Source organism: Balaenoptera borealis, assembly GCF_965194805.1.
Source record: "Balaenoptera borealis genome assembly, chromosome: 10".
Taxonomy (NCBI): Eukaryota; Metazoa; Chordata; class Mammalia; order Artiodactyla; family Balaenopteridae; genus Balaenoptera; species Balaenoptera borealis.
Window position 1 is genome coordinate 106,995,073 of NC_138874.1, and position 23,305 is coordinate 107,018,377.

At 42.8% G+C, this 23,305-nt stretch overlaps 1 protein-coding gene across 7 annotated transcripts in view; it reads left to right on the forward strand.

Moving 5' to 3' along the window:
- Positions 1-23,305, forward strand: part of GRK5 (G protein-coupled receptor kinase 5) — a 220,162-nt gene that overhangs the window by 1,933 nt on the left and 194,924 nt on the right. For 2 of the 7 annotated variants that reach the window (XM_082406958.1, XM_082406957.1), the window contains exon 1: positions 10,306-10,427. The exons of the other annotated variants lie outside the window; for them this stretch is intronic. The gene's annotated coding sequence lies outside the window, so the exon portion shown is untranslated. Of the gene's footprint in view, positions 1-10,305; positions 10,428-23,305 lie in introns of those variants that run through there. 7 annotated transcript variants of the gene reach the window in all.

Here is a 23,305-nt window from a genome sequence, read left to right on the forward strand (position 1 = left end):
GGAAAGTTTTCACCCTCTCTCCATTCTGAAATTTTTTCCTGGGAAATCATTGGATATGATGGTACTGGAGGCTTTGCAAGTTTCACTGGTTTCTCCTGTTGCCTGGGGAATTGTGCTGCCTAGATTTGCTGCTCTACACATTCGTTTGCCTGGAGCTTGCTTTTTTCTTCTCTCAGCATTTGGTTGCTTCTTTTAAAATGTTTTGCTTGGAGTGGGCAAAGTATTATCAGTTTTCTCCCCCAGTTTGGTCTCCCCAGGTTTTTTTTTTTTTTTTTTCACCAAAATGAATTCACCGCTTGATAATTTTGTCTGTCAGGTTAACAAATTGGTTTTTTCAGAGCCTTAGGAAAGAAGGCTACAGTCTGGAGGCTTATATGGAATGACCGAATTACAGTGATTAAAAGTTCCCAAGAATGTGCCTTTCACTTCCTTTTCCTTTTAAAGTCTTTTCAATTTCTCTTTGAGAGTTTGGTAGTCATCTCATGGTGAGAAAATAGGCTCCTGATGACGCCTTTGAAACGGAGGGGGCCTTGCCTCTAAGGATACGGAGAAACTGACACGTGAATGAGAAAAATTAATCGCTTACATGGAAACTTCATTTTGAAATTTGCGTTTCTCCCCCTCTTTCTCTCATATGTCTAAAGAGAATCCATGATTTTAAGTGCTTCCACTTTCTTCTTGCTGGGTCTTTATTAAAGATTTGAGTACGTATATTCTAATTAATGTATAAGCTTTTAGAAATAAAAGCAATTTATTTTTCTCTTTTCGATTCTCATGTAGTTGAAGTCATTCTTTTAAATTAAGTAATTCTCCTAATAATCATATTACCCAGATATTCATAAATGAAAGTTCTAGTCAGTTTAGTGAAAGATCTAACATAAAATTTATAGTATCTTTAAAAATCTGAGTTGTTTAGAATGTTTAAAATCACTTCTTGAAGATTCTTGTGAATAGTTTTAGATGAAAAATATGATTGGTAAATACGAAATTTAATTTAGTTCACTTAACAAAATCCATTGTAAACAATTTAAAATGTGGCTTTCAAGTAAAAGTCACATTTGTCCCAAACAATAGAGAAACAGGCCTTGAAGAAAGACAGACATACTTTGCAAATGCTATAAAGGAATTTGTAGTTGTCCATGTTGGTGGGTAATTTTGGGGCCTATCTTTGTTATTGTTACGCATTCTTAAAGGCAGATGTCTTCTAAATTCATTGTAAGTTCAGATTCTTACCATAATAATACATGTATAAAGTGGAAAAATGAATATAGCAGTAAGATAGAAAATCTATAAGTGAATTAGAGTAAAAATGATTCATTGTTAGTAATTAGAAAACATAGGAAGGCAGATTGCACCTTTGTGACAGTTGTTTTGAAATAAGATAGAGATCTGGGTTCAGAATTTTAAACCGCCCAAATGTATTTTGTTCTGGTCTCATGAGAAAGCATCAACTTGATCACTCTTAGGAACTTCAGCTTATTCTCCTAAAAAGTGGGTGGTTAGGAAAAAAAGAAAGAAGTTGAGACTGAATTCATGCCAATTTATGGAAATGAGCTAAGTGATTAAGCATTTAATGAAAAGAGACCCAGACTAACTTTATCTGTCTATCTATTTACATTTCAGAATCTCAGAAAATTGGCAAGCCTGCTAGTGCTGAAATAATAGTAGTGAGAAAGAGTGTTTGCAGAGGCCCTTTTGTGTGTTTCCTTTTGGTTTTATTGTTGCAGTAAAGGTTTTTGTGTTTTTGTCATATTCTAGATCTGTTGCCTCACTCCTGAGTGAATGGTGTGGAGCAGAAATTTTGTAAAGGCCCACCTTTCCTTTCTTTACAGGCCAGCAGTAGCCATAGTTGATCAATAAAGATGACAGAGAGGGAGTATTGATCACATTTTCCTGAGCGTGATAGTAGCAGGCACTGAGTACAGGAACTGAGAAGTCAAAAACATAATGACTTTGCCCTTGGTCAGGATGTCAAAAACCAGAATATGCCAGAGCCTTTGACTCAGATATCTCTGTAAATTTGTTGGCCCGGATCTTCCTGATGATTAAGATTGGGGACCTGGGGAAAGGTGACAGCAGAGGCTGGGGAGGGCTGGAGAGGAGAGGGGACCCGCATGCAGCCGGCGAGGGGCAGGCTCTGCCCAGACAGACTCAGCATTCCACAGTGGGGCCGAAAGCCCTTGTTGCCTCTCTTCCCTCTTTCCCTTGCACCCTAGTTCACGATGACAAAACCGAAACATCATTGTATTCCGTTATTAGAACATTGGGATGTCTCTGAAGCCCGCAGCCCTCCTACTGCTATCGGCAGCCGTACTTAATCCACCCCGTGGCTTCTCGCTTCAATCTTCCCGCACAGAAGAGCGGCAGCTTTGCGTCCTGGGTGCAGGCTGGTCAGCGTGTGTAAAAGCTGCTGGGCCTATTAAGTACAAAGCTGTCATTAAATGAAACTGCCTTTTACTTTTTCTGAGTTTCTTTTCAGTACTGACAACTTGGAGGTGGAGAAACCAAAAGCAATTGTTTTCAGAGGCCTTGCTTTCCTACAGAAAGATTTCCAGTGATGATTTCACTTAATCTAGCTGCTTGTTTTTAAAACCATCAGATAAATGCCCATAAGACTATCGTCTTCCGATAGCTTAGCCGCTTCTTGTCAGATTCTACACTCCAAAACGCTTGATTCTTCCAATCTCCAAACTAATCCTTGTTTAAATTATGTCTTCAGCAGCCATAACTCTTGTAGTGGCTTGCCAAATGATACCCTTTGGGTGTGGGCTGAAGACTTCGGTAACATCCAAGTGAATTTCAGGAAAGAGCTCAATATAGGACCAAATTCACCTTTACCAAGGGCCATTCAACCCAGACCTGGGAACTTACAGTGTTCTAATGAAATGGTTCCAGGACTGCGGGTAATATTTAACGTTAATATTTGTTGCCAGTATATTTGTAGCTCAAGGTAAAGTATTATAGTATCTAGTCATTTTTGAAATAAAAAAGGCTTATGGTTGCAAAAAGATTCCACTGCAGTAGATCATGCAATTCAGAGGTGAAATGTGAGAAAACAATAGAAAGTGACTAAAAACAGGTGACACATAGAAAAGGAAATCAGGAATTTCTTCAGTCTTACAACCCCTAGCCCCTACACCTCACTTCAAAATAGAATAGTGAAGATAAAGAGTTTTAAGATGTGATTTTAAATGATTAAAATAGATTATGTGGGCTTAAATAATAAGAGTGATTTCTACTTTGAAACACATCCTATTACATTTCAGTGAAAATTTTTATTTAAAAATATCCTAAACATTGAAAAGATTTTAATCCATAAGTAAAGCTTAAAATTTTATCTTTTGGGGGTAAAGACAATATTGTTCCATCTGGTACCATTCAGACACTGGAGGAAGCACCCCATTTGGTATAAATTGTGCTGCCTTTTAAAGAGAAAGCAGTTATGTCCTGACTAGACCTTGCCCCCTCCCCCAGTTTCTCATTTTGGGTTACCATTCTTAAATTGTCTTCTGAAGTTCTTACAAGGGTAAAAATCATTCATTCATTCATTCATTCAGCATTTGATTGTTGAAGGACCCTGTTGGAGGTGACATTTTGGATGTTCAGCCCTTGTTGAGATGCAGCTGGAGGTGGGTGAAGAGATGGAATTGGGCATCATCTTTATCTTCTTAGGCTTTTAAACTGATAAATCAGATCTGAGTAGAACCCGATTTTTCCCCCAAAGAGCTGAAGCTGTCTGTGGTGTGACCCGCTTAGCTGGGAACTCTCTGTTGACTCTGCTGTGCCTAGAACTTGGACACTAGCCTGAGGGACCAAAACACGATTTAAGGATAATTCAGAGGTCATACTTGAGGGATAGGCCCGAATCTGGAAGACAACTGCTAATTTTCCAAGATACTGTGTTTTTATGACGGTCAGTTCCTACAAATGGAAACCACTCAAAACAATAACAAGAGGACCCTTTGGTTGAGGAATGAGAAGATCCAAGAGGAAGGTGGTGTGCAGAGGTGCCTTCCAGGTGGAACCTTGGTGGTCTTCCTAGGGCAGCAGCCTGGGCAGGGCTGATGGGCTGCAGTTCAGGAGTAAAGATGGTGGAGGTCGCCTTCCTTTCTGGCTTTTTCTTGGAATTGGTTTGAGCATGTCCTCTGGTGGAGCCTGGAATGACCTGAAAGTGTTAAAGGCGTCTGTCTAGTCCTCTAAAGATGTGCTGTCCAACATGGTAGCTACTAGCTGCATGTGGCTATTTACATTTAAATTAATTAAAGTGAAACACTCCATTCCTTAAGCGTGCCAACCACATTTCACGTGCTCAGCAGTCACATGTGGCTAGTGGCTACCCTGTTGGACGGTGCAGATGTAGAACATTCCCAGCACTGCAGAAAGTTCACTTGGACAGAGCTTCTCTGGAGTTCTACACCTTGAATTAAATGAGTGTGATAACCCCATAACTTCTGACATGAAAACTGGGAGAAGGTAAGGGAGGGGAGGAGAGGGAAATGGGGCAGGAGGAGAAGGAGAGAGGGAGGGGAAGGAGGGGGAGAAACAGGAGGGGCTGTGGGGCTGTGGGATCAGGGATTAGGACTGAGTCACTTCAGAGAAAAATGCAGTTCAAGGACAATCATAGATGTTGGTGGTGATAGTAAGCCACCATATTCCTCCCCCCCCTTTTTTTCATATCTTGTTGGGAAATTTGCCTAGATTGACCAACTGACTGTCCTGATTTAAATTAAGTGCATGTTATAGATGTGCACAGGGCCCCATGTTCCTTCTCGAAACTCCTGAGGTGAGGATATTTTAAAACCATCATTTTATTAATAAAAACAAGAAGTTGTGTGTACAGCAAATCCGCAGAAAGAAGGAAAAAAAACAAACCCTCTTTCTGTGGATTTCAAAAAGGCGGTCTAAAATGAGCGGGAAAATAGGTAAAACAATTTTAAGGGTTTCTGTTTTCTTTTGAACACGCCAGATTGAAAGAAGATCATGGAGAAAGATGTCAAGAACACACTATTCCTATACCCGGTTTAAAATGATTTCTCTTTAAAAACTGTTTCCTGTGAGATTTAAAACCTTTTAAGGATAACCCAGTTAGAACACACTTAGAAAGCAACATGATTATTTGAAACAATGAAACAGTGCGCTGCTGTTCTTTGGGGTCGGAAGCACAGAACTCTGTCTGAAGTTGTGCCAGCGAGTCGACTGGTAACCTCCTCCTGGCAGAAGTCAGCAATAAATTAGGCTCATTTCCATAGGGCCTGTTTTGTCTCTAGGAATTTGTGGTCGGTGGAGTATCAGTATTTTTTTAAAAGGCAATGATGAAATAAACCTCAAAGGACAACTTCTGGGGCCTGTGCAGAAAGTAAAAGAAACGGAGATAAACAGATAAGAACATTTGTAGGTTGAGAAGTGGCAGAGGTCCACAGGACGGCCAGGGCCTGGACTGCCCCAAGGCTTCTCGGTGGGTCTACTGATCTGTTCTCCACTTTCCAGAACAGAGGTCACCCCTGCTTTTCAGATGAGGAAAAGCGAGAGGAAAGAAAGGGAGTCACTTGTCCAAGGTTACTTGAATTGCAGACTTTTCTGGAGAAGCCCTCCAAAATCCTTTAACGTTCCAAAAGAAATCTTTCCCCTCCCCTGTAATAACATAAGCCCCAAACTCCCACAAAAACCGAAAACTGAAAAACCAAACCCATTTCTCTGGGCGGTATGGTTTCTAAATGTAAATGCCCTGAGGTTGCACTTGTGGAAGAGAAAGAGGGTCTCTGACAGATTTCCTGGGGAAAAGGGGCAAAATGGGAATCTAACTGCCCTCCAGACCCTGACTTCAGCTAAATGCCAATTTGAGAGCAGTTGGATAAAGTAATTCCTACTAGGCTGTGAATGACTACCGTAAGGTGAGTCCTCACAGTCGGTGTTTCCATTTTAAAAGTAGAACTGTTTATCAGCTCGAATGAATCTGTGATTGACGAGGGGGAGACATATACAAACGTGCCTGCACCTGTGCGTGTGTGCACACATGACTGCGATCCGTTCTGAAGCCCCGTCACCTGTGTTCTCCTACCTGCGTTCCCCCCTCCCTTACACATACCAGCACACCCAAAGAGCAAGGTCAGCCTCTTGGCAGTCTTCGTCTTCCTGGCAGGGCTTGGGGAGAATCTTGAGTAGCCAAAGAATTGCCCCAACGAGATGGGCGGTGGTAGGGACATGTCAGTGGTGGCAGCGCCGCTCCCTTTCCTTGGCAGGGCCAAGACATGGGCACTGGGCAGGCCAGTTCCTGCTGATGTTGGCTTGCCACATGCAGGTCACGTCTGCCCGAGCTCCCCTTCCTTGGGTGCTTGCTACCCCTTGGGAGATCCTTGCCCCCATGCACCTCTGCCTGATGCACCTTAGGTATCTGCTCATGTCTCTGCAGCTTTCTTTACTAATAAAAAAGTAGGGGGCTGGGATGGGGGATACCTACTGGAGTGGTTTCTCGGCCACATCGCAGGGCACACCCCCTCTTCCTCCCAAAGAGAATGTGTGAAGCAGCCTTTTTTCCCCAGAAAAGCTCTCTCAGGGTTAACCCTTTCCATGTCGCAAGGGTAACCTTGTGGGTATTTGCATTTAGAAACCAGACCATGCACCGTGGGTGCCTTTTGCGTTAACTTAGCAACTTCACTTCTCAAGGATCTTTGGGAGCTGAGAGTCTCTTCCTTGGGGGTTGCTGTCAAACTTGAGACATCCTGCTGGAGAGGAGGCAGCACAAATGAGGGGACAGGGAGTCAAGCCTTTGATCTGCTCCTGCAGAGAAGGTGAAGCTCCGAATTTAACCGCTTCAGGAAGGGAAGTGGGGGGTGAAGGATAGAATGACCCACTACAGGGTGGAGAGAACCCAGCCAGTGTAATTGGTCTGCATATCTGATAAAAGGTCTTATGAAACCTCATTTGAAAATGGAATTCCATCTTGGCACGGGTCTTAGCACCACTTGTGAAATGGAAACAAGCTGGAGGAAGGTCAACAAATGGGCCATGAAAAACAGCTTTCTGATGGCTGGTGCAGGAATGCACTCTGCTCCGTCCTAACAGTGTCTGGGCGCTCAGGAAGAGCTTGTTAGTATGCTTAGATAACATCCCCCGAGAAGGAACCCCAAGCTCTAGGAAAAATAGGGGGTGAGATGGGGACAAATAATTGGGCTGCAGGCTTGAATAGCAAAGATGTCTCAAAATCCCACTATTCTCAAGCCGAGTGCTGTTGTGGGTTGATGCCACTAAGCCTACAGTCACAGATTAGGGAGGCCGTCAGTCAGATGAGTGTGTGCCTGGAACGTAGTAGGTGTTCAACAAACCTTGATTTGGGAATGATTGACTGACGTATATCTAAGTTTTGTGGAGGAGGGGGGAGAGCCAAGAAACTAAGGTCCTCAAGAAGTGGCCTTGATGTCGCAGTAGATGGTAAATTAGGAGATGATTCAACATGGTTAAGAAAGATTAACTAAGGGTATAGGGAAAATTGGAAAATGTTTTCCAAATGTTTGTCTTAACTGTGAAAAATGTCTGGCAGACTTCCCCACCCCGACCCCCAAATTGGAAGTGGTTTGTTTTTACTTGTTTTGGAAGAAATAAATATTTGCATTAGTCCAAACATTCGGGGCAAACAGTTCTCCCCAATTCTGAGGCTCTGTGTGGGTTGGAGATGTTTCATGCTGATAACACTCATACCTTTTTTGGCTAAATCGAAGGTAGCTTAGGACACAATCTTCACATGCTTTTCACATCACTGCTAGAACGAGGCTGAGCAAATGGAAAGAAAATAGGAAGCCAAACACAGATCCTTCCAGGTCCAGGAATGGCTGATGACCTGGCATTTGAAGGATAGAATCTTTATAGAAAAATTGCCTGTTTGCTCATGGGCAAAGAGGCTGGATCCAATTAAGACAAGGAAAACGTATGTTAACTCAGAGAAAAAATTTCGAAACAGTCAATCCTGTAACCCTCTCTGAAGAGGAAGGGGTCGACATGACGGGGCTTTATGGGTGATGCCACACCCTGTGCTATATAATAATTAGTAACCACTGGTTATTCTGCCTCACACTCATTCCCCAAACCACCAACCATCGCTTGGGGTGGAATGCACCAGGCCTAGATATTTGCCCCAAATGTCTTCCCATCGATAGTATCCAATTAGAGGGCTTTTGAAAATTAAAGCTTAATTCTCTTATAACGTATAGCAGAATACAAATTAAAGAAGAACAAACCTGATTTCCTCGACGGTTCAATGGGTGACTAAGGTGAGGGTTAGTCTTCAGGTTCCCTTCAAGGACACGTCTCAGTTTACGTTTTGGTAACTATTGGGTGGCTAATTGTTTTACGTCCTGGTGCCTGGTGCTTTCGCTAGTCTTTTTGGGCAGCTTACAAACATTTCAGGAGTGACTGAGGGGATCGAGGATTTGAGAGGCCTATTCAGAGAAGTGGACCTATGTCTGCTTATAATTTCATTCTTCTACGGTGGGTCTCTGCATTCTAAATGTCTTCCTCAAATATAGAGCTTTGGGGATCCCTGCCAGCAGAATTCCGAGGGCAATAGCCCTAGATTGGCTTCTGCATCTTCCCTAGGGTCATAAATCCAGTATTTAGTTAGGTCTTCTTATGTGCTAGGCACCATGCTAGGCTCTGAACGGAGAACAGGAAGCAATGGAGCTTCCCTTCTTCTTTCTTTTTTTTAATAAAGATATTTTTATTTTTATTTTATCTATTTGGCCACGCCTCTCGGCTGGTTGGACTAGCTCCCCGACTAGAGACTGAACCCATGCCCTCGTCAGTGAAAGCTCAGTCTTAACCACTGGACTGCCGGGGAGTTCCCCCCTTCTTCCTTTTAACAGAATTGTTTAGGAATTATAGAGTCCTTGGTGCCCACGGTTTCATTTACTCTTTACAGTCCTGTGAGGTATGTTTTATTCTTCCCCATTTTATAGATGAAGAATTGAAGGCTCCGAGAGGTATTGGGTTGGCCAAAAGGTTCGTTCGGGCTTTTCTGTAACTTCCTACAGAAAAACCAGAACGAACCTTTTGGCCACAACCCAATAAATGCCTTATCCTGGAGCATCCTGCTAGGTCCACAGCCCGGACCCAGCGCCAATCCCAGTCTCTACTCTGACATTCTTTCTGCTCCATCATGGCTGCTGCCCTCAATAATCTTACCAGCTAGTGGGAACATCAATACTAACATGCATGAGACATTTGCAAAAGAATCAAGTGTGCCACGGTGACTCACAATTCAATAGGAGTCATTCTATCTAAATTTGAAGGTTTTCAAACATTTGCACAGACCATACTTGCTCGCTAAAGAAAATGCAGACAACAGCGCACAACATCAAGAAGAAAGTCAAAATCTCCCTCCTCCCATGTGCCTTTGCTACCGTTCCATCCCTCAGAGATAGTTACTGTCAGCATTTAGATGGACATTTTCCCAGATCTCTGTGTATATGCACTCATGAACATACAGATACATTTGACACAAATGGGATCCTAGTATCCACGTACTTCTGCAGCTGTTTTCAGTCAACAATAAGTTGTAGTGCCTTCCCATATCTCTGTTTATAGTTTCCCATGAAACGAAGGTGTGTTTGGAAAAATTGTGAAAGACTTTGGAAATGGAGTGTTGTTGCAGTGGAATGCTGGGTGTTTTCTAGCAGACCCTGAAGGGCTATCGGGCTGTAAACGGGTCTGTGTCTTTGTTTTGGAGTAGCTACATTATTACATTATTAATGTATTTAACCAAGCCCCTATAGTGGGCCATTTAGGTTTTCCAATTTTTAAGTATATTGTGAACAGTGTGGGAATCGTCTACCCATTCTATAACATCTTTATACATTTATTTAAAGACTTAGCCCCCCCCCCCACTCCCCATGGTGGTATCTGCCTAATAGATACCATCCCTCACTCCCCACTTTGGGAAGAAGAGTGATGATTTCTGAAATGGAGTTAAGTGATCCTAGGGATGTACAAAGTACATTTTCTTATTAGAAAGAAGCATGATACACGGAGGACATGTGATGCGATATTTTTGAAACCTTTGGGGTTTAACACCCGCACCTCTGAGTGTTCAGTCATCTTTTCTGTGCTATTCAAAGCTTGGATTGGGGAAATCAAGTTCAGTCAAAGACTTTCCTTGGCGATGACTTTATAATTGCCCCCTGAGTTTCGCATGTGTGAATCCGGCAGGGAACACAGGCTCAGATAACAGCCCATATTTCTCTCTCTCTCTCTGTTTTGTTTTGTTTGTTTGTTTGTTTTTTTGGCTGCCCTGTGTGGCTTGCGGGATCTTAGTTTCCGACCAGGGATCGAACACACATGCCCCCTGCAGTGGAAGTGCGGAGCCCTAACCACTGGACCACCAGGGAAGTCCCATATATTTCTCTCTTTTGATCATCACCACAAGCCAGACTTGGCAGGTATTATTATTGTTATTTCAATTTGAGAAAGAAAAAAATCAAGCTCAGAGAGGTGATGTGATTTTCCAAGGTCACACAGCAAGGACCCACTTCTCCCCCTTCCTCCTCTGGTGCTAACTCACTGCATCTTTTCCCATCTCTAAGGACTTCCACGTTTGTTTGTATGTTGCGTAACTCTAGGGAGGCATCTGAACCTGGAGTTCGGAGTTCATTGTTCAGAGGGAGTAGAGTTATAAATGTATCTTGGGGAAGGGACACCCTTTCCTAATTCTTTCAAAGGTGCCACATGTGCTGCTGTTGGTTCCACATAGTGTCCTTTGCCTCCTGTCTCTGAGCTGGTATAGCTTTCTCCTCTGTGGAATTCTGGGGGTTTTTCCATGGGTAACTGCTTTGACTGCAGGTTTGCATGTGATTTACCTGGGTGAGGGTTCTGTGAGTCTCACCTTGAGAATCCAGAGCTCAGGTAAAAACAGTACAAAACAAAACAAACCCCTGGCCCTGCCTCTCCACTCTATATCCCTCTGAGATAAGCTTGGCTCCAGGGCATAGTCCAAGGTCCTGGGTCTTCAGTATTTTTGTAACTGTTGGAGGAGAGAGTGGCATTTTCTTCCTGGAAGCGTTTGTGGGTTCTTGGCTCGCCCGGTGGAGACTCACTGTGCCTGGAAGCGCAGGGAAAGGAGAAAGGCTGCCCCTTAATTGGATGAGTCTGCACGTGGCTGTGGGCTCACTGTCGTCTCCGAGCCCAGGAAGGAGCTCCAGCAACCAGAGCCTGCTCCTACCTTCCCCAGAGGAGGGGTCTCAGGACCGAAGGAAGCCCATGTGTGCATGGAGTGCAGGGCCGGAGCAGAAGCAGCCTCCCAAGGAGGACCGGCCCCCCTCCGAGGCAGTTCTGCTCTAATACTGATTCCCAGGCTGCATTAGCTCCCTAAGGCCACTTAGGGCTACAGAGTACCACAAAATGGGCGGCTTAGAACCACAAAAATTTATTGTCTCACAGTTCTGGAGGCCAAAATCAAGTTGTGGGCAGGCCACGCTCCCTCTGAAGGTGCTAGGGAAGGATCTTTTCCAGACCTCGCTCCTAGCTTCTGGTAGCCTCAGGCGTTCCTTGGCTCGGAGATGGTTGTTTCTCTTTATTATGTCTCTTCGTGTGGTTTTCCCTCTGTATCTGTCTCGGGGTCCAAACTTCCCCCTTTTACAAGGACACCGGTCATATTAGATTGAGGCCCACCCTAGCGACCTCATTTTCACTTAATTACCTCTATAAAGACCCTGTTTCCAAATAGGTCCCATTCTGAGGGTTATGGCTTCACCATCTTTTTTTTGTGGGGTAGGGCACAATGCAACCTATAACACAAAGCCCTGCCCCTGATGTTCTAAATCAGAAGCTCCTGGGGAGCACCTGAGCGTCTGTATTTTAAAAACTCCCCAGGATCAGCCAGGTTTGGGAACCACTGCGCTAAAAGGTTTCTCACTCTCTTCTGAGGTGATCTTGGAGATTCGCCTCCAACCTGGCTCCCCAAGTAGTACCCTCTGCACTTACCTAGCAGTAGGTTTCTGCCCTCTGCTCAAATCTTTCTAGTGTTGAGGAACTCATACATATATGAATGATAGGCTTTTTGCTTTACCCACTAAACAGTAAACTCCCCTGAGGGCGGGGACTAGGTGTTTTCTTTCCTGTATCTCCCTGGGCCTCACCAAATGCTAATGGTAAACCCAAGTCTGCAGTCAAGCCCAGGTGTGCCTGGTGCAGTGCTCACCCACCAGATCCTGGTTCTGCTCTTTAGGGGCATCCAGAATCAATGCACCACCCTTTGCTGAGGGGGCCCTTCTGATGTTAGAGGACAGCTGTGACGCCCACTGTAGAACTGGCGCCAGAACCCCAGCCTCTAGATTCCCAGGCCTGTGCTTTCATCGTACACCACGTTCGAATAACAGACACATTCGACCAAGGGTCAGAATCTGCTAGCAGATGGGGCTGTGGTGTTGCTTACACCTGGCACAGCTCAAGGAAAAGCTGTTTAATAAATTCCTAGAGGCGGGGTCGAGACACCCACTTTTTTGCTTTTCAAGGTAATATGGTATCTTCTCTTGCTGTTAAGTGCACCAAGCCAAGATGTGCAGTTTCTGTTGAAAGTGCTATTAACGCCTCTAGTGAAAAGGCTGAAGGGAAGGGAGAATGTGCCGCCGACACCCTGGCTGTGTGAGCTTAGACACATTGCTTGACCTCTCTGAGCCAAACTTTCCTCAGCTGTGTAAATGTGTACCTCGGCCCAGGTGATTTCCAGAGCTCTTCTCACCCTTCGGATCTTGAGAATTTGCTGGTGTATATTTCACTGATAGGAATTCATCTGTGGGTACTACATGATAAGATTCGATGTTAATTTCAAGAGCGGGCATTACATACTAAAATGAAAATTACCCCAAGGAAAGAATTGGAGCTGGGAGGGGTTATGTGTATAATAGAAACAAACAGAAAAAAGAAAAACCCATCACTGCTAATTTAACTGAAGCCTGCAATCTAAGAAAGGCAAATGCATGATTCTAGTATTTTCTTTAGTGGATTATAGAAAGGCAAATTAAATCAAAAGTGAAAAATAAACAGTTTGATTGTTCTGCACTGTATTATCTTAATAAACAGTCTTCCTGGAAAGTTTAAAAAGACACAGTGCTCTGTCTGGCCAAAAAATACAATAAGTAAATAGTGTTGAGAAAATGTAAGAATTTTCCATCTAGACATGAGTGATGGAAACATTTTCATGTGGACTTGGTGACATCCCGCAAGGAGTCAGAGATTGATAGGCATTACCTACTTTCCAGGGCTGTGGTTGGAGACATTGTTGTCACCCGCAGGGAAAGAGGTCAGAGACTCAGACGGGAATGGGCCCTGCCAAGCACTCTTGTGGGTTCCTGGCAAATCCTGACTCACTTCTTCATTCCCCTGCAACGTGCGGTCTAGACGTCTGCCTTATCTCGACTGGTGACACAGATTTCATAGACTAGGGTGATGCTGAGAGGGTTGGTGGTCCTCTTCTGTGTAAGGTTTCTACAGCTGGAATTGGTACAAGGTGGAGACTGGTAATTTGGGTTCTGTCCTTGCTTTGTTGTTAATTTGTCTGAGGTCACAAAGCTAGTAACTTAGCCTTTCTGTATCTTTATCATTACCTAATGCCCTAATGATTACAGAGACCAAAGACAGGATATAAGTAAAATAAAAAGTTCAGATACAGACCCAAGTATATGCAAAAATTTAGTATATAGTAAAGGAAGCATTCGAATCAGTGGGTAAAGAACAGGTTACTCAGGAAACGATGTTGAGGTAACTAGCTCACTAGTCATTGGGAAAGGCATGTTAGATTCCAGCAAGACTGGTATTTCCCTCCCCAATTCTGATTCGAAAAATCCTAAGGAATGACTCCCATTGGCCTGCCTTCTGTCACTGGATCACTCTGGAACAATTAACATAGATCGCAGGCATCAATTCTTAGACTCTTAGGTTGCAGGCCATTGGGGTGACGTTGTAAGAACATAGTGGCTCTGGTTGCAGCCAGAGAGGATGGGGGTTGTAAGTGGGGAGGTCATTTCTAGGGAGGGGAAGAAAAAGAGGGTCATGGTCAGACAGGCAGTATGTAGGGATTTGCTATACAAGAAAATATCCTCAATCTCACTAGTAAGCAGATTCTTATATATATGCATAATCTTACATTGGCAAAAATTTTAAACATTGATAATGCCTCTTTAAGGAAGTGTGGGTAAATAAGTTCTTTCAAACATTATACTTCCACTGCTGATAGGAGTGTAAATTAATAAGTCTTTCTTAAGGACAGCTTGGCTATATATATATATGTGTCTCAAAAGGCTTAAAATTGTATAACTCTTGGCCTTGAAATTCTATTTCTAAAATATTTTTTTAGGAAAAAGGAAAAATCAGTGCACAAGTGCTATGCAGGAGGTTGTTCAATAGAGGGTGTTTATAATAGAGAGAAATTGGAAACAATTTCAGTGACCTTCAGTAGAGGCTTGATAAAATGAATTTTGGTGTATTCAAAAAATGGACACATACATAGCCATGAAGAATTATGGAGATCAATTCTTATTGACATGGAGAGATGATCATAACATAGTGGGTGGAAGTTAGGAAAACCTGGATTTTGTACAATGAGTGTTCATTATACTTAGAAAAACAAAGACATTTCCATTTGGAGAGGGGGGATGACAATTTGTGCCTTGTAAGGCACAATTTATGTTCTTTGATGGGAACATAAAGAAATAAAATCCATAAAAAACAAAACAAAACATGCCAGGCCCTCTGGGTCTCACCAAGGGTTGTCCTTCTTAGCATTTCACCATGGTAAGTCGTAAGATTATTCCAGCCATCTTGCTCAAATGATTCTAGAAATTTCCCCTTGGACCCACCAGTTGACTGACTAGCTTGATTGAGTCTGTGAATAAATGCCTTAGTGCATCTAGAACACTTTTTTGGGTGGGGAAGCATCTTTGTCTCGCAAATATGAATTTGATTTTTAGGAACAGCTTACATTCTTACTGTTGGGTTTGGTGCATTAGGGCAAGCAGCCCCTCTGGGTGGCAATTTTGGAGGTGAGGAGTAGGAGGCAAGAGCGGAGAACGGGAATCTTCCCAGTACCCTGGGCAGGGTTGGGGTTTATCTAAATCCCCCCCAGGGTACTTGCTTTGTTAAGCTGGGTTCTTCTGGGTGTGCAGGCACTTTGTGTCTGCCTCAACAGTAAGGCAATTTGCTTATTTTATCCTCATGTGACAGTTGGTGGGAGGTGAGCACCTGAATTCTTGTGTGACAAGCTGGGGAACTGATGAAGAGACACTGTGACTGTCTGTCTGGAATCTTGTAACCAGGGTTGTGCCCAGGGCACTGGCGTCCTGTCAGCTCTATCTAGTGAACCAGTGACCAGCTAATGAGCAGGAATACTTTGGGATGCACACAATTGGAGTCAGTTTCACTGCTGTGATTCAAGCACCTCCCAGGTGTGAAAGGCCAGGTGAGGCGCTTTAGGAGTGTCGAGATGAAAGAGACTGCTTTCGTCTTCAGGATGTTCCAGTATAGCTGGGGAAGGACAGATACATGGCCAACTACATGACAAGGTAGACTATAAGTACAAAGGCGGTCTCGATGGGGGCGTTCAGTAAAGGCTTCACAGAGAGTTGGTGTTTGGCTGGACCATGGAGGCTGGTGGCTGATAGTGTGAAGCCAACATTCACAGAGCCCCTGCCGGGTGCCAGGCTTTGTGAAGGGGGCTTTATAGAGATGTAGTTTTCAATCCAGTGCGTTAGGTGTCATTGTCATTTGCATATGACAAATCTGACAGACTGTCCAAAGTCTTGCAGCCGGTAAGCATTGTAGCTTGGATCTGACCCTAAAAGCAGTGTTGTGGGAAGAATTCCACCTCATGAGGTTACAGGGTGGAGACGGAGGTTCCTGGCAGTGGGGAGGGCAGAGCCAAATGGTGGTGACCAGGGGGAATAGCACCAAGTGGTTGTTTGCCTGGCGCCTGGAATAGTTGCAAGGTAGCAGCGGGCAGGAAGGCTGGAAGAGTGGACAATCCTATGGGGAATGAGGAGGTCTCTGAATGCCAGGCTGAGAGGTCTGGAGTTACGTTTGGAGTTACTGAGTTTTTGAACAGAGTAGGCTAATGCTGGCTGAGCTGGAAGACCCTGGATCTGGCGGCAGAGGCTGTGAGGCCAAATGCCCAGTAGTTCTGAGAAGTATGTAGGGGCTGACCAGGGTCCTCCCCAAAAGAGGGGATGGGGTGGATAGGCACGGCCTTGGAGGCTGAATCTATAGAACTCGGCACCTGATGGGATATGGAGGTGTGTGGAAGGACAAAACTATTAAGTTTGAACCCAGGCGACATTGCAGAGCAGCTGGGAAGATGTTGCTGGTTCTGGGAAAAGATGCAGGTATGGTTTGGGCCTCACTGAGTGGAGGAATGGCCGGGACGGAGACTTGAAGTTTGTAGGAGCCTCCAGGCCAGAGGTGAGGTTTGGTGAGGTGCCGGCAAGCAGCAGCTTTGAAGAGACATGGGAGCAGGTGGCTCTGTTGTTTTTCCCTGCCCAGCACCCATTCCCTCTTCTGGTAACTGCGCCTCCATTTTTCTCGGGGACCACTCCTCCCTCATATTCAGTCCATGAGGTTGGGTGGTAGTGACTTCTCATTGGCTCTGTTGGTGAGCATGTGACCCAACCCTGGCCAATCAGAGCACTGCTTCTCTCTCTACCTCAGGGACCAGAGATAAGGCTGTGATTCACGGTCCAGAAAGGGCTACCCTTCTGTCGCTGGGGTTGCCGAGCTGGTGGAAGGGAAGGCTGAAGCTGCTGGTGGCTGTTGCCACAGGCTGCCTGAGAATAAAGCCAACCTGAGAGGGAGAGAGAGAGAGAGAGATTGATTCCTCATCACATTTATTGGATGTTGGTCTCCAGCCATCCTGGGAGCCAGATGTATACCCTAGGCTTCCTGTTTGGGTGACCCATGACTTGACACTAACAGTCAAAGGGTCCTGACTCACTCAGAGTTAGAAGCCATGTGTTTAGGGGATACCTAACCCTAGAAGGCATGGCCAGAGGGATGGAGCATGGGTCAGGAGGATCCTCTGAGTCAAGGAAGGCTGGGTGAACATTTGTCCCAGGCTTTGCCTGAGCATAGGGGCAGGTGCATTTGATGTTTGCCACAAACAATACAGTCTCCCACCTGACTGCCCTTATGGGACTCCAGTTGTAGAAAAAAAAAAAATCAGGAAACAAGTAAACAAACATGCTGGTCACCATGGAAATGTGAACCCAAGGTGTTGGGAACAATAGCTGTGTGTGAGTCGGGAAGTGGATTTGTCTACACAGACATTGGTTTGATCCCAAATCTGTTTCCTTGTGGGAGCCTGGAAATGTCCATAAACTCATTATATAGCAAGCTCTTCCCTGGAGAGGGTAACATCTCTGATAAGCCTTTGTTTTATCATCATTAAAATAGCTATAAACTTAATACAGTGCTTATGCCTGCCAGGGCCCTCCTTACAACTGCCTTCTGAGGTAGATACTCTTTTTAATCCCGGTTCCACAGGTGAGGCTCACAGAGATTTCTCAACTTGTCCAAGGTCACAGCTATTAATGGAAAAGTTGGGATTTGAACCCAGGTCCCAGGGTCTGTTCCCTTTCAATCACCATGTTCCACTATCCCACCTTGGTGTTGAAAAAAATATTAATAAAAGTAGCTAATACTTACTTTGCATGTCTTATTTCCTTGAGTCCCTACCACAAATCTATGAGGTAGGTACAGCTGGTTAACCCCATTTTATAAATGAGGAAACTGAGGCACAGACCATTTAGGAATCCTAGCCACGTCCCACAGTCAGTAGGAGGCAGAAATATATTTTGAGGTTGCTTTTTTCAGATGGATTTGAAATGCTAGTATGCCTTAAATTTAATTTGGAAGCCCAGGATGGGTGATAACTATTTCCTAAATCTGGCTTTCATCGATTGTGATGTTCTTCATTTATTTAAAGAAATAAATCAGGAGAACGAACATTGTGGACCGAGAATAATAGTGACTTGATTTGTCTCTTATCGTTGGAAAACCATATCCTGGGATTCACTAATGTGTAACTAGTTGGAAAATGTTAAAGCAAAAGAGTAAGATTTAAAAACAAAATCACACCATTAAGTCTATGTAAGTTAGTTCCTCGGTGAAGAAAAAACCCAATGTACTACTGTTTGTGGGCCACCTAGACGTGTTACAAATGCTGTGGAGTAGGAGTATGTGACAATTTTTTTTTTTTTATTGAGGGCCCATTAGAAGACACACTTGGGCTGCTTAAACTCCCCCAAACTCGTGAATTGGTTCAATAACAAAACGTATGAATCATTTTAATATGAAGGTGCAAGGACATCTGCTTGAGTAATTTCTGACACTTTTTTTTTTTTTTTGAAAATGTGTTATATTTAGGACTTACTGTTAGAAATAAAAGTGGATTTGGGGAGGCCAGGGCCTGTGCCTACTTATTGTTCTTTGTTGTGTACCTGTATACAGAAGGTGCTCAATAAATACTTTTGGGATGAATTATGAACCCAGGAGCACCAGGAAGCTCCTGAGGCTGGCTGTTGGCCAAAGGCTGATGAACAATTTCGGTCCTTCCGGGGATCCTATTAAGATTGTGCTATTGTTACCTCCATTTCACAGATGAGGAAATTGAAGCTTAAAGAGGATAAATAACTTCCCAGCATTCTGTGTCTTCTCAGTTGTTTAAACCAAGCAAGCGAAGATGATTCTTACACGCACTTTTCTGCTCTGTTGGGTCTAGGGCCCACTCCCCTGCTTTGAGTTTGGGAAGGAAGGTATAGGCCTTTGTTTTGTAGGATTATTTATTTGAGTTACTGGTTTCTGCTCCATCACAGGGGCCTGCAAGCTAGTTAAGGGCTTTATTCTCAGTGTATCTTGTATATTTTTATTGAGAAAAGGCCGCCACCCATCACATCTCTTATAGATCTGTTTCAGCAAAACTGGCTGTAAAGTGAATTTCTGTAAAGTGAACTTGAGTAAAGTGAATTACACAAGAGTGAATCCTAGTTCCTGATTGTTTCCTTCCTAAAAAATAAGATCATTCCCAGAAAGTGTCCCAGAAGGCCACAGCCTCCAGAGGAGCTGGGCTTTGAGGAGTAGGGGTTTGGGATCTGCCTTTGGCCACATGCCCATCCCCATGCCAGGCTCTCCCCTACTGCATAGGCCGTGGGTGCCGCTCCCGGTATTGTGTTCTTTTATGCAGATGGTCCAGTGCCCAGTAGTGCTGGGGCCCAGGTTGTAGCAGGGGCTATTTATCATTTAGTCCAGGGGTTGCAAACTGTTCAGCTCACACACTATTTTAAAAATCAGATTATTTCACATAATATTCCTGACTTAAGACTTCTCTTAGAAAACTGGAAGTTCTGGCAATATGAAATAAGAGTTTTTACATAGCAACATCTGTTGAGGGCTGCTTCTACTGGCAGAATTTAGAAGTTCTGTGTCGAGAAGCAAGAATAACTGCAATCCTGCAGCCTGTGGAACAAAAACCACATTCACAGAAAGATAGACAAGATGAAAAGGCACAGGGCTATGTACCAGATGAAGGAACAAGATAAAACCCCAGAAAAACAGCTAAATGAAGTGGAGATAGGCAACCTTCCAGAAAAAGAATTCAGAATAATGATAGTGAACATGATCCAGGACCTCGGAAAAAGAATGGAGGCAAAGATCGAGAAGATGCAAGAAACGTTTAACAAAGACCTAGAAGAATTAAAGAACAAACAGAGATGAACAATACAATAACTGAAATGAAAACTACACTAGAAGGAATCAATAGCAGAATAGCTGAGGCAGAAGAACGGGTAAGTGACCTGGAAGACAGAATGGTGGAATTCACTGCTGTGGAACAGAATAAAGAAAAAAGAATGAAAAGAAATGAAGACAGCCTAAGAGACCTCTGGGACAACATTAAACGCAACAACATTCTCATGATAGGGGTCCCAGAAGGAGAAGAGAGAGAGAAAGGACCCGAGAAAATATTTGAAGAGATTATAGTAGAAAACTTCCCTAACATGGGACAGGAAATAGCCACCCAAGCCCAGGAAGCGCAGAGAGTCCCATACAGGATAAACCCAAGGAGAAACACGCCGAGACACATAGTAATCAAAGTGGCAAAAATTAAAGACAAAGAAAAATTATTGAAAGCAGCAAGGGAAAAATGACAAATAACATGCAAGGGAACTCCCATAAGGTTAACAGCTGATTTCTCAGCAGAAATGCTACAAGCCAGAAGGGAGTGGCATGATATACTTAAAGTGATGAAAGGGAAGAACCTACAACCAAGATTACTCTACTGGGCAAGGATCTCATTCAGATTTGATGGAGAAATCAAAAGCTTTACAGACAAGCAAAAGCTAAAAGAATTCAGCACCACCAAAACAGCTCTACAACAAATGCTGAAGGAACTTCTCTAAGTGGGAAGCACAAGAGAAGAAAAGGACCTACAAAAAGAAACCCAAAACAATTAAGAAAATGGTCATAGGAACATACATATCAATAATTACCTAAAACGTGAATGGATTAAATGCTCCAACCAAAAGACACAGGCCTGTGGAATGGATACAAAAACAAGACCCATCTATATGCTGTCTACAAGAGACCCACTTCAGACCTAGGGACACATACAGACTGAAAGTGAGGGGATGGAAAAAGATATTCCATGCAAATGGAAATCAAAAGAAAGCTGGAGTAGCAATACTCATATCAGATAAAATAGACTTTAAAATAAAGAATGTTACAAGAGACAAGGAAGGACATTACATAATGATCAAGGGATCAATCCAAGAAGAAGATATAACAATTATAAATATATATGCACATAACGTAGGAGCACCTCAATACAAAAGGCAACTGCTAACAGCTATAAAAGAGGAAATCAACAGTAACACAATTCTAGTGGGGGACTTTAACACCTCACTTACACCCATGGACAGATCATCCAAAATGAAAATAAATAAGGAAACAGAAGCTTTAAATGATACAATAGACCAGATAGATTTAATTGATATTTATAGGACATTCCATCCAGAAACAGCAGATTACACTTTCTTCTCAAGTGCGCACAGAACATTCTCCAGGATAGATCACATCTTGGGTCACAAATCAAGCCACAGTAAATTTAAGAAAATTGAAATCATATCAAGCATCTTTTCTGACCACACGCTATGAGATTAGAAATGAATAACAGGGAAAAAACCGTAAAAAACACAAACACATGGAGGCTAAACAGTACGTTACTAAATAACCAAGAGATCATTGAAGAAATCAAAGAGGAAATCAAAAAATACCTAGGGACAAATGACAATGAAAACACGGCAATCCAAAACCTATGGGAGGCAGCAAAAGCAGTTCTAAGAGGGAAGTTTATAGCTATACAAGCCTACCTCAAGAAACAAGAAAAATCTCAAATAAACAATCTAACCTTACACCTAAAGGAACTAGAGAAAGAAGAACACACAAAACCCAAAGTTAGCAGAAGGAAAGATATCATAAAGATCAGAGCAGAAATAAATGAAATAGAAACAAAGAAAACAATAGCAAGGATCAATAAAACTAAAAGCTGGTTCTTTGAGAAGATAAACAAAATAGATAAACCATTAGCCAGACTCGTCAAGAAAAAGAGGGAGAGGACTCAAATCTATAAAATTAGAAACGAAAAAGGACAAGTTACAACAGACACTGCAGAAATACAAAGCATCCTAAGAGACTACTACAAGCAACTCTATGCCAATAAAATGGACAACCTGGAAGAAATGGACAAATTCTTAGAAAGGTATAACCGCCAAGACTGAACCAGGAAGAAATAGAAAATATGAACAGACCAATCACAAGTAATAAAATTGAAACTGTGATTAAAAATCTTCCAACAAAAGTCCAGGATCAGATGGCTTCACAGGTGAATTCTATCAAACATTTAGAGACGAGTTAACACCCATCCTTCTCACACTGTTCCAAAAAATTGCAGAGGAAGGAACACTCCCAAACTCATCTATGAGGCCACCATCACCCTGATACCAAAACCGGACAAAGATACTACAAAAAAAGAAAATTACAGACCAATATCACTGATGAATATAGATGCAAAAATCCTAAACAAAATACTAGCAAACAGAATCCAGCAACACATTAAAAGGATCATACACCATGATCAAGTGGGATTTATCCCAGGGATGCAAGGATTCTTCAATATACGTAAATCAATCAATGTGATACACCATATTAACAAATTGAAGAATAACAACCATATGATCATCTCAATAGATGCAGAAAAAGCTTTTGACAAAATTCAACACCCATTTCTGATAAAAACTCTCCAGAAAGTGGGCATAGAGGGAACCTACCTCAACATAATAAAGGCCATATATGACAAACCCACAGCAAACATCATTCTCAATGGTGAAAACCTGAAAGCATTTCCTCTAAGATCAGGAACGAGACAAGGATGTCCACTCTCACCACTATTATTCAACATAGTTTTGGAAGTCCTAGCCACGGCAATCAGAGAAGAAAAAGAAATACAAGGAATACAAATTGGAAAAGAAGAAGTAAAACTGTCACTGTTTGCAGATGACATGATACTATACATAGAGAATCCCAAAGATGCCACCAGAAAACTACTAGAGCTAATCAATGAATTTGGTAAAGTTGCAGGATACAAAATTAACGCACAGAAATCTCTTGCATTCCTATACACTAATGATGAAAAATCTGAAAAAGTAATTAAGGAAACACTCCCATTTACCATTGCAACAAAAAGAATAAAATACCTAGGAATAAACCTACCTAGGGAGACAAAAGACCTGTATGCAGAAAACTATAAGACACTGATGAAAGAAATTAAAGATGATACCAACAGATGGAGAGATATACCATGTTCTTGGATTGGAAGAATCAATATTGTGAAAATGACTATACTACCCAAAGCAATCTACAGATTCAATGCAATCCCTATCAAATTACCAATGGCACTTTTTACGGAACTAGAACAAAAAAATCTTAAAATCTGTTTGGAGACACAAAAGACCCCAAATAGCCAAAGCAGTCTTGAGGGAAAAAAAGGGAGCTGGAGGAATCAGACTATACTACAAAGCTACAGTAATCAAGACAATATGGTACTGGCACAAAAACAGAAACATAGATCAATGGAACAAGATAGAAAGCCCAGAGATAAACCCATGCACCTATGGTCAACTAATCTATGACAAAGGAGGCAAGGATATGCAATGGAGAAAAGACAGTCTCTTCAATAAGTGGTGCTGGGAAAACTGGACAGTTACGTGTAAAAGAATGAAATTAG